The 16393-nt window shown below is 37.9% G+C and overlaps 1 long non-coding RNA gene across 1 annotated transcript in view; it reads left to right on the top strand.

Annotated features, from left to right (window-relative positions):
* The window catches only part of LOC138763357 (uncharacterized), a 65085-nt gene extending 50881 nt beyond the window's left edge, over positions 1-14204 (top strand). The window contains exon 4 of the long non-coding RNA XR_011357513.1: positions 14051-14204. This is a non-coding gene — a long non-coding RNA (uncharacterized lncRNA). The remainder of the gene's footprint in view (positions 1-14050) is intronic.
* Positions 14205-16393: the final 2189 nt, after the last annotated feature.

Genomic DNA, 16393 nt, shown 5'->3' with positions numbered 1-16393 from the left:
TAAAGCAGAAGTATTACGAGCTAGGAGAAAAAAATGCACAAAATGATGGTTTGGCAGCTTGAAACAGAACAAACTAAAAGAACAGTATTGGCATCAAGGAAAAAGGACAAACAAATTACATATAATCCAATGGAGGTCAATGAAAATTTTAAGGAATTCTACAAGGAATTATACCGAACTGAGAACAAAGAGAAAGAAGACAAAATAGATGAGTTTCTAGCTAAAATTGAACTACCAAAATTGCAAGAAGAGGAGCAAAACAAATTGATAAAACCATTTGAAATAGAGGAAATACAGGATATATTAAAAAAGCTGCCGAACAATAAAACGCCTGGAGAGGATGGACTCCAATAGAATTCTATAAAACCTTTAAAGAGATATTAGTCCCTCCTCTCCTGGAAGTAATGAACCAGACTGAAGAAACACAAAACATGCCAGATTCATGTAAAACAGCAATAATTAGAGTAATACCAAAGATGGGGAAAGATCCACTAACACCAGCATCATATAGAACAATATCTCTACTTAATTCAGATTATAAGATAATAGCTAAACTATTAGTAAACAAATTGGCCGACTGTGTACCAAAAATAGTAAAGCTAGATCAAACTAGATTTATTAAGAAAAGATGAATAATGGACAATGTTTATAAGTTCATTAACTTAATACATGCAGTACAAGGAAATAAGACACCAACAGTGGCTGTTGCTTTAGACGCAGAGAAAGCCTTTGACAGGGTAGAATGGAATTATTTATTCAAAGTATTACAGAGGTTCAACCTACCAGAGAAATATATTAATTGGATTAATGCATTATATAAGGGTCCAGTGGCGAAGGTGACAGTAGATGGATATATATCGAACAAATTTAAATTAAGCAAGTCAACTAGGCAGAGATGTCCACTATCTCCCTTGCTGTTTGCTTTAGCAATAGAACCATTGGCAGAACTGATAAGAACAGAAAATAAAATAAAAGAGATAAAAATAAAAGAGAAGGAATATAAAATCAGTCTATTTGCAGATGACATCATAGTATACTTAACAGAACCAGAATTATCAATAAAAGAATTACATAAGAAATTGAAGGAATATGGAAAAATATCGAGGTACAAGATCAATGTAAATAAAAGTGAAGCGATGCCAATGAACAATGTGGATTTCACAAAGTTTAAAAAGGAATCACCATTTAAATGGCAAACACAAGCAATCCAATACCTAGGTATTAGACGAGATAATAATCTAAGACATCTATACAAATTAAATTATCAGCCATTAATGAAGAAATTACAAGATGATTTAGAACATTGGAAAGATTTACCACTAACACTGATAGGAAGGGTAAATTGCATTAAAATGAATATCTTTCCAAGGATACAATACCTATTTCAATCGTTACCAATTCCCTTAACAGAGAAATTCTTCAATGAGCTAAAGAAAATAATAAGGAAATTCTTATGGAAAGGAGGAAAACCGAGAATAGTGCTAGATAAATTAACAGAATGGTACAAACAAGGTGGTTTTCAGCTACAAAACTTTAAGAATTATTATAGAGCAGCACAATTAAGATAACTATCAGATTTTTATCAAACAAGGGGAAAACAAGATTGGACCAGGATAGAGCTAGATAAAATAGGGTAGAAGGTACCAGAACATATACTTTATAAACTGGTGTAATATAGAAGTTCACCAGTACTGCACCATCTGCTCAACATTTGGAAGAAGATTCGCGTAGAAAGGAAAAAAAATTACCAACTACCAAAATTATTATTGACACAAAATCAACTAATCCCTTTCACCATAGATAACCTTTCCTTTAGAGAATGGGAGAGAAAAGGAATTAAAAGAATAGAAATTTTTTTATGGGAAATAATTTATTATCTTTTGAACATATGAAGTACAAATATGGTATAACTCACGGTACAATGTTTGCATACCACCAACAGAAAACCTACTTAAAGGACAAACTGGGAAGCAGACGGAGATTACCAGAAGGAAGCAGCTTTGAATATGTGATTACAGGCACAATGATAATTAAAAGATTTATAACAAACATGTACATCAAGCTGCAAGAGAAAGAAAATGATGAAATAAGCTATAAACCCAAACAAAAATGGAAACAAGATCTAAACATAAAGATAAAAAATGAAATATGGGAAAAGCTATGCTCCGGAACTATGAGAAATATAATGAACACGAGGTTACGCATGATACAATATAATTAGTTACACAGGCTATATATCATGCCCCAAAAATTAAATAAATGGGACCCAACAGTATTAGATAGATGTTTTTGCTGTAAGAAGGAAATGGGAACAACAGTACATGCAATTTGGGCATGTGAGAAAGTGAAAAAGTTTTGGAATGATCTAAATAAAATCACAAAAAGCAACATATCAAAAAATCCAGAGATCTTTCTTCTAAGTAATATAAGAAGTAAAGAATTAGGCCTCAAACTGGACGTAACACAAAAAAGATTTATTATGATAGCCTTAGCTGTAGCTAAAAAATGTATAATGTCAACATGGAAATCAGAAGAGAGCCTGAGAGGACAGCAATGGTACATAGAAATGAATAAATGTATTCCATTGGAAAGAACATATAATGTAAAAAATAAAGTCACATTATTTGAACAAATTTGGGAACTGTATATGGAACGCAACAGAGAGGGCCTGCTGTGGACCTCCACCCCCTAAAATGATAGAATGAGAAGAAGACTAAATGAGCTGACCCAATGTCTAAAAGTAGATGACACAATTTTCTTGTTTATTTTCATTGTGTGATGACATTGTTTAATGGGTTTATTGTATTGTATATGTTGAATGTTTAATGGGTTTGGAGGGGGGTGGGAAGGAGGGAGGGAAGGGAGGGGGAAAGGGGAGAAAATGACACTGCGTATGTTCAAGAGGGAAATGTTTGTGTGTATTTTGGTTAATATGGTTCATAGTGTGAAAAATTTTTAAAATTTTAAAATTTTAAAAAAGATTTCAGACACTGGTTCTTGTGTCTGGTGCAATCATGTTGATCCATTAGGATAACAGTGGGGATCAGTCTTGCAGAGGCCTGGAGGGTTATGGGCTTGGGCCATAAAAGGTGGCTGTTCCTGTCTTTCAAAATAACTTCTGTAGGTTTACCTTTTTAAAGCAAACTCATTGGATACATTATTGCCTGGTATTGGAGCTGCTCTGACATGCAGCAAGTAGTGAATGCAGCAGAACATAACACAACTTTGCATGGACTCCATCTATATCACCTACCACCCAGAAATGACAGCCAGCACCCTGGACCCAACACACCTCAGACACACTCCCTTCTCCCTCATCTCATCAGGAGTGTAAAATTGTGCATAAACAACAGGCTTAAAACCATTTTCTTCCCCGCCACTATCAGGTTGCTGAATGAACCGTACAACAGTTCAACCATGCCACCCTTGCTTGGTACAAATGTTTTCATTGTTGTTCTACACTAACTATGTTCTTGTTCTTCTATTTTATACTTGCAAATGAATCTTTCTTACTGTACCAGTTGTAATACAATAAATAAAGCCTTGCTTGTTAGACAGTCTGAGCCAGGGGTACAGCCGGATAGACACATTTCTGGAGAATATTCCATGTTCTATCATCTGTCCAAAATAAAATTGTAATAAAAATATGCATCCTTTATCCTTAGATTCCAAACCTGATTGTTTTTGTTTGCTTTTGAGTAATGAGCTTGTACCAGACTTCAGCAGGGATTTTATCTGAAGGCTGCACATGGCAATTGGAGTCAGGTGACTCAGCCTGTTGGATTTGAAAAGTTCAGATCAGCAGGAAGCTGATTGGGTAACAGAGATCAAGTGATCTAGGGGACTTGTGTTTTTTTTAATCATGAACTTGTGACACAGGGTGGTAATTTACTTCAAGTTAGCAGTCTGGAAACGGAACTATTGACACACTGTATATACACCAGTGAGTAGAAAATACACAGCTAACTAGTTTTTTATTTCTAAAAGTGCCATTCTTATTGAATCCAGTTTTCATCCCTTCAGAAGTAAAACATGAAAATCTGCAAACACTGTGGTTGAAGTAAAAACACAATCCTGGAGAAACTCAGCAAGTCAAATGGTGTCCTTTATATAGTAAAATAAAAATACATAACCAATTTTTCAGGCTTGAGCCCTTCATCAAGATATCAAAATACATCCAAGAGGATGAACATGGTAGCATAACTATTAAAGTGCCAGTGGCCTGGTTTTAAATCCAGTGCTTTCTGTGTGTTCTCCCCATGTCTGCATGCATTTCCTTTGGGTTCTCTGGTTTCCTCCACATTGCAAAATGTATGGGATTAGTAGGTCAATTGGCCACACAGGTATATTTGGAAAGAACTAAAAGGGCCTGTTACCATGCTGTATATCTCCTAAATTAAAAGTAAAATACACAAATGGAGATGTTCACTAGAACTATGGAAGACCAAAAATAATGCATGAGCAAGGGAAGGTTTTCTTGTTCGTTTGAGAAGATTCTGAATCAGCTGGCACCAGTTCTTGAGACCCCCCTATTGCAGGTGGGCTTCTTAAATGCCACACTGTTAGTCTGGCAGTAGATAAGGGACTTTTTTGTGAGCTGCCAGAAAATGCTGTTTGGCTGGATGTTCTCCCAGGAAGGCAATCAGATTTATCTTGTTCAAACATGCCTTGGTGGCCTTATGAATGAATTATCTGTTGTGCATTTTAAAACAACATGGCACCAGCAGAATTTCCCCTCAGTATTTATACTTCCCATTATTTGTGAAGTTTAGCGGGTGTGTTATATTCAGCTTGCGGCGTGGGGTGCAAGGAATAAATCTTTGAACCCCAGGAATATTTTCTTTTTAGAGAGCTCTGCTGATTGAAAATGGAACCTCACCACTTCCCTAGAGGATTTTTGAGAAGCAGTGATAAGAACTTTCAAGGGGAGAGGATGGTTTTATAGATCTGCTTTTAAAATGAAATCCAAAAATCATGAAATCGTAAACTGGAGTGGATGGGGGCATGGATGTAGTGAATGTTCACTATTTTTCCATGGGGAACTGATGCTAAAACCTGAGGCACAGGTTTAAAGTGAGAGAGGAAAATTTAGGAGGGGCCTGTGGGACAAGTTTTTCACTCAGAGAGTAGTTTATATCTGGAATGAACTGCCAAAGGAAACAACAGAAGTAAGGGCAGTTTTGATGTTCAAACACCATCTGGACTGATGGATGGATTTAGAAGAGTTGAGAAGAATATGGACCAAATGCAGGCAAAAAGGACCAGCCCAGAATTCCATCTTAGTTGACCTAATGAATCGGCATCAGGCACACAATATCAAGAACCATATATTTTTCTTATTGTTTTCTTTAACTGTGCAACACAGTAGAAGGTGATTCAGCAATTAAAGCCTATGTTGCTCAATTACACCCGATTAAGGTATCAAATCTGTACATTTTGTAGGGAGAAGGAAACTGGAGTGCCTGGAGAAAACCCATACAGACACGGGAAGATATACAAATTCCTTACAGACAGAGTCATATTCGAACCTGGGTTTCTGGCATTGAAATAGCATTTCATGCTGCATATACAGATGCAAGGTTGGGCAGTTTGGGTTGATGGATGCTTCCATAATATTATCCTGCATGTTCTGTATCCAAGAATAAAATGCAATGAATCAGAAAAGGAACTTTAATTCATTTGACTGCTCATGAATGTCCTCTCTGACAGTTTGTTGGCAGCAATAAGGATTTGCTCCCCTCCAGTGGCCTATATCGGTATTCACTGCAGACAGGGCACTGGATCAACAGCAATGAAGAGATTTGATTCAAAATTGTGACCTTTCTTTATCTCCCACTGTTGCTGTTTGACCAGCTGAGTTCCTCCAGCTGACTCCTGTGTCAGCAGGCTCTTGTGGATACCCTTATTAAATATCTCGTGCTAGTTTTGTGTTCAACATTAACCAGAGAGCAATGGTGAGTTCCCATCTGCAGGAGGTTCATTTTTCTTAATTGTGCCCCAATTCTGTCTGGTTGCTGAACAGTCTGTTATAGAGTTGCAATGCTCAGGACAGGAAAAAAACTCCTGAATGTTGTTAACTTGGCCTGCAACATCACAGGCACCAGTTTTCACTCAATCAAGGATATCTACAAGTGGTGGTGTCTTAAGAAAGTAGCTTCTATCCTCAAGGGCCCCCACCACCCAGACCATGCCCTCTTCATTCTGCTACCATCGGGAAAAAGGTACAGGAACCTGAAGATGAGCGCTCTGCAGCATACGACAGCTTCTTCTCTGCATCAGGTTTCTGAATGATCAATGAGCTACTGACACAACCTTACTTTGTCTTTTTTTCTTTTCCTTGCACTATTTTATTGAGTTTGAAATGTGGTTTTTATAGAAATATGATGCTGCAGCAAAACAACAAATTTTGTGACCTGTTCATGACAATAAATTCTGATTCTCAAATCCTAATTTAACTGACTCTTTGGGATGCGGGTGGGCTTCATTAGTGAGGACCATTCCTAATCATCCTTGAGATGATGGTTGAGCAACTATCATGTTAAATCTCTGCTGTCCACCTGCATAGATTCTCAGGCAGTGTCTCTCCTGCCACACTTGACATTGTTACATTGTGGGATCAGGAAGAGCTATTCCATCCTGCATGGATGAATCTCTTGTAAACACTGCTCCACAATTTTAAATTACTCATTGTTCCATCCCAATGGGTGTGGACTCCCTTATGGCCATGCAGTGTAGGTGCTCAAGAAATAGATAGAGACAGTCGCAACCATTTAATTCTGAGTGCCTGTAATGGAGGATTAAAACCATGTACCCAGATGCTTTTTGCTTATGTGGAACTGACAACACTGGGTCCACACGCAGGTCACCTTACTTTCAGAACTAGCAGATGTAATTAAACTCAGCCATGGGGACTTATCTGAAGATACACTTTGAAATGGAATTCCACTGTGAGGCCCAGGGAAAGCAGTTGTCAAATGCAACACTCTGAAATTGACGAACCTGTCTTGCTCGAGAAGTTTTAATAAGTCTTTGTATCTACGAGATAAACCAGGAAATCATAACATCCTGGTTCCATAATAATTAATCTTCTAAATTGTAGAATGGTATGTTCAGTTTTGATTTTGATTGACAAATGTTAGAAGGAGTAGGCGCATGATTAATTGTTTTTGGGGTATATAAGCCTGTGGTCCTGCTGCTGAAGTTTAGACTCTCCGAGGGGTGGGAACACCCCTTGTCAAGAAGGAAGAACAGCCAGAGTCCGAGCAACATCCCGGTCGGGGGAGGTGGAGAAGCTGCTACCAACGCCCTGACAACCTACTACAAGTGTGCAGTCGTTGCCTTGCTTCGGCAGTTGGGACCAGTCCAAGCGTTGATAAGTATAGTTGGGAAGGGCTTGCATATTGTAGTGTGAAATCAGCTTTTGAATTAGTAATAAACATTTGTATAAACTGAACTGCTCTCGGTGTGTGTGTCTATTTTCTTTCAGTAGCTCAAACACTGACCAATCTAAAATGAACAAAATGAGAGGTATAAGTTTACCCAAGACAGTGCCCATTCTGCCATGCTGATATTAGGATTGAATTTTCACCTCTGTGCCACCTTTCTTTACTCATCCCATATCTCTAGATTTCCTTAATATCCAAGAATCTCTATTTTGGATCTCTGCCTCGGTCTGAGCATCTATACCCTTCTTTGATAGACAGTTCCAGAGATTAACTGAACTCTTGGATAAAATGCTTCTTCCCAATTTTGACTCATGATTCTTTGCCCATTTGTCAGGGGGAACATCATCCTTGCATTTACGCAGGGCAAGCTCATAAGGATTTTGTGTGTTTCAATAGATCACCTTACATTCTAAACTCAAAAGTCCAGTCTGTTTAATCTCTCTTAATATGACCATTCTCCCTCCTGAGAATTAATCTGGTGAACCTTTTATGCACTTCCTCTGCAATATACATGTTCTTTCTCAAGCAAGGAGGAACCAGCATACAATTTCAGTGGCACCAGGACTCTCACATCTATCTGACTCTCTTCCATTAAAAGCCCATACACTTTTGCCTTTCCATTTCTTTGTTCTATCTGTGCAGCAGAGGCAGGGACCCCAGTTGAAGGCCCCATCCCCATTTCCTGCAACAAGGATTAAGATAACTGGGTCCAGGGTGCTATTAACACGGTGATCTGGATTTTCAAGATTGTTTTCCTTCTCATCTTTGAAACTCTTAAATAGAACCATGCATAGGGTAAAAGTTATCTCACCAAAACACAGTATCTCAATGGTGTGCTGATCTCTGTCTCAGAAATGTATTCATTAACGAGTGCAGTGGTTTTCAATTTTTTATTTCCATGATGTACCACCTTAAATAATGCCTATTCTATAGGTGCTCTATGATGTTCCCTCTTTATATTGGCATTCAAGTCTTTTGGGTCCATGCATATGCATAGGTCACTGTTGTTTTTGACACACACTATTCAATGGGCTCCTCCACTTTCTTCACGACCCCTAATGCAGTTGAGTTTCTAGTTGAGATTTTCTTATAGTGGTGCTGGAACATACCTCAGGGCATGCATTACTAGTTGTGCATCCTCTTTTAACTGTATCTTATAGGTGAATGGTAGAACTCCAAATCCTTTGAAGATGTCTGGAAATTGATTCGCTATTTCCTCTACACTGTTCAATGCATTGTAACTGGTAATGTGGTAAACCTTCTTGAGTTTTCACATATTTTGCCACCCAGCAGTGATTATGTCCGTCTGGGATTACTATGAACCTGAGGTGGGGCTCTTTATCTTTAACTTTCACCTTGAGTTTACATGTACTTTTCATGTTGATGCTCTGACCATTGTAGGCTTTGAGCTGCACAGGACGGATGTATGGCTTTATCTTCGTTGTCCTGATGTTGTGCTCACAAATCAAATTGATTTTTGCCCCTGTGTCCAGCTTGAAAGGATTATTTGTTCTGTTTGTATGTAATGACACAGTACACTCATCCTGCTCGACTCTGTTCATACTTAGCTGTTTAGGATCTGTTGATTTATCATCTTTCTGCATTACCATGCCAACTGAGAGCAGTTTCTTCTATAGTGTGTTTAGAGTTCAAGCTTTCACTTGTGTTTTGTTTCCCTTTGGAAAAACATTGCTTTGCCTAATGATTCTGCCCTTTGTACTTGTTACAGACTTTTCCATAGGTGGGGCATTGTTTTGGTGCATGTTTTGTGCCACATTGTTTACAATTGAATGCCTCTTCACCTTTTTGTTGTTTCCTATATCTCAATTTTTTGTTTATGTATGTGTCCAGACACTATGGCTTCAACCATGCCTTCATTTTCTCTGGCTTTTGCACTATCACTGAACTTTTTTGTGTGCTGCAGAACTATTTCACTGGCGTGACATATCTTTACAGCTTCAACTAAGGTAAGCTCTGTCTCCCACAACAATCTCTCTCTCACTTTCTTATCAGTGATACCAAACACAATTTGATCATGCAGCAGTCTGAAATTGCAAGTTCTTGCTTTTAATTTCAACTCCGTTAAAAATGTATCAAAACTCTCTCCCTGAAGCTGTATGCACCACAAAACCTTTCAAATATTTCATATTTCTTTGGTGAACAGTGTTCGTCAAACATCTCAATAACCTTGTTGAACTTGCCCTAGTCAGCTGCCTCGGCAAAAACAAATCTGTTGAAAACCTCGACTGCTTGAGGTTCCACCAAGATAAGTAACAGTGCAATCCTCCATTCATTAGGTTTGCTATCAAATCTACCATTTTGCAGGTACAGCATAAATAATTGTTTGAACAATCTCCACTCATGGTCAACATTTCCAGTCCAATTTACAGCATCGGGAACTTTACACTCTCCATGTTTTCTCCTCCTATTGACTGATTCTCACTCTACACACTCCTGGTGTTTCTTCCACTCCTTGTACCATGTAATGTTTCTTTTATTGTAATAAAGATACTTGTATTTTTTTAAATAATAGCTATACTTTACTAGCTATGAACTCATGGAGTATCCATTTTGATTCTGCTCCTAGCTGCAACTCATCTCTGACTCCATCTAGTGGTCAGGATTATCACTAGCACTCTATTATTACAAGCAGTGTGCATCCAACTGACTTCTGTGATATATTTGTTGTTTGGATGTATGTTTCCATCTGATCCCTTTATTTTTGGTGCTAACATTATTAAATATTATGTTTAAAGGCATAATTAATCAGTTGATATTATTGCCTCCTTATCAGCCTTTGATGAGAAATGCACATCACTACACCAATGTGCACAGAAGTTCTTGCATGTCCTTTGCCATAGAGACATTCAGCATGGAAACATCCTTTGCCCTACAAAGTCCATACCAACAATCAACCACCCATTTTTATTAATTCTACATTAACCTTTTTTGTAATCTCTCCACATTTTATCAGCTCCCCCCTACATTCTCCCATCCTCCAATGAACTGAGGCCAATTGACCTGCCCAGCTGCACATATTTGGGATGTGGGGGGAAATCCATATGTCACAGGGAGAATGTACAAACTCCATACAGACAGCACCTGATGTCAGGATTGAATCTGGACTTCCAGTGCCTGTGCAGCAGTGGCTTTATGAGCTGCTTCACACAGGATTATTACTTATAATTTGTAACTAAGCATGTAAATTTTATGGTTAACTTAGATAATGAGAAACAGGAACTGAGATAAAAATTGGGAAAAAGATAGGATTAGCTGCATGATTCTGTAAGATTTACGTCCTAATAAGGGTCAGTATGTGTTCATTTGAAGGCCCATACCTGCAGAGGTACTCTTAAAAACTAACCATCTTGAGAAATCAATGAGGCATTGTTGTGTTCTTGTTTTTAGTCTTGTTTGTGATGTCGCTGAAGTGAATGACAAGTATCTAAAAAAAAACATCAGTACTTTTTCATAGGACTTTTGTGAATTTTGACTAAGCTCTTATCATTTAAGCTCTTGGTAAGTTTTTGAGTTTTATCAGTTTAGTTTGAGCTTGGGTGTTGTGAGATATTGAGATAGTTTGGTTCTCTGTAATATTGTTCAGTCGGTCTTTTGAAAGGTAAAAGTTTTTTTCTGAAAATAGTCCGACCTGATATATAGAAGGTGCCCACCAGAAATCTTATTGCTATTATTTTGTCAGCGCTAATAAGGATTGGTGTTCTTAGAGAGTAGCATGAGATGATGGTGAAATATTTTGGACTGCTCTTTATGACTTTGTCCATGGAGGATTCATTATTTCTGTCTTGCAAATGTGCATGCGCTAATTGTGGTAAATGTCTCACTCTTTCCATTGCCACGTTAATCTGCAGACACAGACGTGCTTGTACAGATCAATGCACCCCTCATTGGTTTGGTTCAAAGCTGATGCTCAGATAGAGTGAGGAGCTGGCAGAGAAAGAGGTCTATACCAATCACTCTTGTTGAGCTTGAAGGGGAGGAATTGGTCAAGATTATTCTGCAGGAACTTCACCCACAGACCATTGACATAGTGTCAATAAGATAGACAGGGCATCTGGATATTGCTTCTCATTGCCCAGGATGAAGGAGATATTGAACAACAAATGACACTGGCTGCAAATAGGGTCAAACTAAAGAGAGGATGAATTTCAATGAGAAAGCTCTGCATTATCATTCCTGAAGTGAACTTCAGATTTAATAACAGCAATAGACCAGGTATTTCCAGCATTTTCTTTTTTATTCTAGCAATAAGAGAGACTGCAGTGACGAACATTGCACTGTCTAGAAATGGTTCATTAAATACACATGACAAATTTCTTCAGTGCAAGGATTGCTCAGAATACAGCTCCAGCGTGCATAACATTTATTCAAATATGACAAGGAGTTTATCACTAGAATCAAATATTGGATGCTGGTCTAGACACTGAAAGTACTTCTTCAATCTGTTTGAGTTGTGTTCCCTGGGGACCTATTCTGAACGTATATATAAAAAAAATTATAAAGGAAACCAAATCCTTCACATAAACAGTCCAGGATAGATCACCCTTTCATCAGCAGGGACAATTGTAACCACACAACAGATTCATGAAATGAACTTGGAATTAAAAGTGGTAAAACTGTGAAAGGCAATTGGATAATTTCTGATTGAGGCTTTCGCAGTATTTCAGTTCATGAATGGAACCAAGCCCAGGTTACACACAGGAACCGAGCCCAAGCTACACAACAGTCTCAAGGAAATCATCTAAGCATTTGTATGCAATGTATCGAAAGATTTGAAGACTGACAAACAAATCTGTAAATATGTATGGTCTCATCAATTAAATAAAGGTTTAGGTGGATTAGCTGAATAAGTAAAACCACTGATCAGACAAGACATATGCCTGGTTCCACATCCTGATGGTTTTTCACTCTTTATCGTGATCTTCCTATGTACTGGACTACCTATGAGCAAAGAAAACTATTCTCACCTTGTACCATTGAAGTCACTCTAGAGATGATTCAGATTTCTTTTACATTTTTTACCAATGGGGAAAAAAATCTGGGTCCAGCAAGACATCACTCCAATCCAAATATTTTCCTTTTTTCTTTGTAACAACTTGTATTCTCTATGCCATATGTTTTCTATGCTACATGTTCTCTCTGCCACGTATTCTTGATGCCACATATTTTAAAAAATTAGACATACAGCATTGTAACAGGCCAATTCTATGCAATTTACACCCCATTAATGTTTTTGAAGGGTGGGAGGAAACTGGAGCCCCTGGAGAAAACCCACACAGACACAGGGAGAATGGACAAACTCCTTATAGAGAGCACAAGATTCGAACCCAGTCCCTGTCCCAATTGCTGGTGCTGTAAAGGCATTGTGCTAACCACTACACCATGTACATGTTCTCTCTGATATGTGTTAATACCACATGTTCTCTATTGTTATGGATCTATGTTAATAGTAATATTTAGGTTAATGAGTTATATTTCTAATAAAATGTCTTAGTAAAGTAAATTATAGATTTAAAATATTGTATATGTATTCTTAGTAAGTTAGTTGTAGGCTGGTCACACACAGGTCACAGCACATTTACAGAGAACCATTGTACTCAGGGAAGAGAGTTCATTCTCGGAGTTGCAGCATCTTGGAAAGGCAGAGCTAAGGGATCTGAAGTGGTTCTTAATTATTCAAGAACAATGGAATTATTGAAAGCTGAAGTAATTAAGTACTTAATAAAAACTGCTAAGGGAGCCATCAGTTTTTTTTAAACACAACTCTTGAACAGAGATGAGATCAGACATTGTTATGGTTATGGAATTGTTTTGAAAACGGAACAGAATTTTGGTAGAAATAAAACTGATAGTCATGTGGTTTCCAAGAATTGGGACTGACCTCATTAATGATGTAACTGTCACATGATTTGAAGAAATATATTATCGAATTCAGACATTTCTGGATCAGTTCATTTTGGAGTGTACAGAAGTCAAAACCTTGTGACACACACAGGGGTTGGAACCATGTGAAAAATGGCTGAATTACAGTAACCCAATAGGTGCTGTTGTGTATTACTCTTGGGAAAAGGGAAACACAGAATAAAAGGCTTTTGAAATAAGGAAGACCACTTTGCTGTCTTTTTGGAAAAGAGGACAGAATTCTGCTGGGTCCATTTTTGTATGGCTACTTCATTTAACCCTTGTCTGGGTTTGTGAATTCATCATGGAAGAAAATAGCCACATTCACTGTCTCTTTGAAAAGAGGGCAGTATGGTGGAACCACTGTATAGCTATTAGCACTGTCTGTATATATGTACTGTATGGGCTGACCTATCCCCTGTACCTGTGGCTTATCACCTCAGAAATCCCCATAAGGGCTATTTCACCCAAACTCCTCCCTCAGTACCTGCCTTGGAACCAGGCCAACAACATATGAAATGTGTTGATGTCTTAAGGTGATTAAGGCCTATTAATCACAACTCTCTGTCTAATGTGGTTGATCAATAGTGCTACAGGTAGATTCTTCATGTTGAAAACAGATTCCAAAACCTTTAGTCAAGAGATTTTATCCTGCAAATAGAGAAATTGTATTCTCCTTTTCACAGGAGGTACATTGATGGCTCAAAAGATGGTCTCTTCTATTTGAAGAATATATCTCAAGACATCTCATCAAAAGAATTGTGAGTAAAGAGGCCTGAAGATATGATGTTTAAAAGAGCTTTATAATTATTTCTGAACTGAGAATTTAAGGCCTTCAAGCAAGACTAAAATGATGTTGAAGTTTTAAAAATTGACTTTTAAGGTGGGACTTTAATTACACACACACAAATTTTATATTTGAGCATAGTGAGGTAAAATTTAATATTAAGTTTAGAGATAAGTAAGATATGTTGTTATAGTTTAATAAAAACTATTATTTTGAATTTACCATTGTCAAGTGAATTTTCCATTGCTGTTCTTTTGTTAGTGCTAACCAAGTCCATTTAATCCCAAACAAAAAAAAAATTAAAAGGGTTGTTAGTTCATGCCTAGTTATGCGTTTATGCCATGTGTTCCCTGTTACATGTTCTCTTTGCTACATGTTTATGCTACTTGTTTTCTATGCACGTGTTCTCTGTGCCATGAGCTCTCAATCATATGTACTATGCATTGTGTTTCAATGCCATGTGTTCTCCATGCTGTGTGCTCTCAGTGCTGTGAGCTAATTTAGTTTGATGGTGTGGGTGGATAATCGAGCTGTTTATTTTGACATATAAAATCTAAGAGAGGCTCTGCAAAGCTAAGTTAGGCAACCAAGGGAGGGCTGATCTGAAGATTGATCATGAGTCATGTACACAAACTACATCACAAGTTCTTGCTCTCTAGAATTTTACTAAGTTAGTTGATATCACACAACTTGCATAACTAGTTAAAATCAAAGTAAAACTTGAAATAATTTAAACTGTGGGCATTGACGAAAAGTCATATTGAGTCAAATCCAAAAATTCCATTTCAAAGTGAATGAACTAATTGAGCTCTACCTCAATTGTCAAATTTTGATTTATTAAGGTACTAGCCACATTTGAATTTTAACAAGTTCTTCGTAATCATGGTAAGTGTTTGAAGGTGATTTGCCCTGTGTTTGCCCACTCAGTACCTTGTGAATTTAATTTAGAATGTTATATGACTCCCAACACTCAACCATTAAGTGAAGGGAGTACAAAGCCTGTTTGTGTCGTACTGCATTGATCAAGTACATTGGGGAAGAGAAAGCCTCATTTACGCTGTATTGATTCTCATTAGGACTACATTTGACATGTTACATTATCACTCAGTGAAATCCTGAAAAAAAACATCCATATAATATAGTTCAGACTGTGAACCAGAATGATTCTTTAAAAGAGGAGCTAGATCTTTTTTTCCCCCAAGTTGATGGGGAATTGAACTTCTATTTGTTATCCAATAAAATCGGGAGATTTCTGAAATTGGACAATTGTCACAGAAAGAATTCTATTAGCAGCACTGTGGAAGAATTCTTTCGATTAACCTTTTCTTTCTGGAACATGTTGCAGAATTTCTTTCCAGCAGCAACATTTATTTTCAACATGCAGTGTATTGCTTTTTTGAAGAAGTGGTTTGTGATAAATACTTCTTGCAAGCTCCAGCAACTAGTTTTATCTTTTTTCTGCTGAGAAAATATTTGCCATTATGATAACCATGGTTACTTTTCAAAAGATCGCTGAAGTTGAAAGTATTCCTTTCACATCAGAAATGGCTTTCAGCTCTAAGCTTCCAATACCCAAGTTTGTTAACAACTGCTAATGGCCATTTACGAATGGTAGATCCAGTCATTAAGTCAATAAATCAAACATTACTTTAGAATCTGTCATTGGCAAAGCAGCTTAATGAAGGGCTTTGAGAATATGGACAAATTAACAAATATTTGTTATAACTGAATTACAGATAGACCTTGACTTATGATATCTCAAAGTTATGATGACGAGAATCAGTTTTGTATAAAGGTAAGTCAAGGTCTACCTGTATCAGTGTGGTTGCTTTTCCTTCTCTGAAGGAAATGCTTCCATCCGATCAGCGCACCCAGATACTACCCACTGCCACCAACCTCCCTCCTCCCTCCCGCCCCACCCTTAAATGTCATCATTTTAGTGCTCCTCTTGCTTTGATGGACCCAATGCTGTTATTTTTAAAAGTATTACCATTGCTGGGGAGGAAGAGGGAGGGAAAGCAATGCCAATCTGCACATGCATTCCAAATTATAACGTAGGTTGCGAGGTTATGCCGCTGCTCCTAGTAACCCAGTGCTATCTCAAGCTCCTGGCAGCAGCGGGGATGTTGACCTCTGGCAGCGGCAGGGATGTTGGCCTTCTGGCAGGAGCAGGGATGTAGGCCTTCTGGCAGGAGGAGGGATGTAGGCCTCCAAGCAGTGATGGGAGTGTCGGCCTCCCGGC

The sequence above is a fragment of the Narcine bancroftii genome, chromosome 1, assembly GCF_036971445.1.
Source record: "Narcine bancroftii isolate sNarBan1 chromosome 1, sNarBan1.hap1, whole genome shotgun sequence".
Classification (NCBI taxonomy): Eukaryota; Metazoa; Chordata; class Chondrichthyes; order Torpediniformes; family Narcinidae; genus Narcine; species Narcine bancroftii.
Note: the sequence above shows the minus strand (reverse complement) of the source record. Positions and strands in the feature narration are given on the sequence as shown.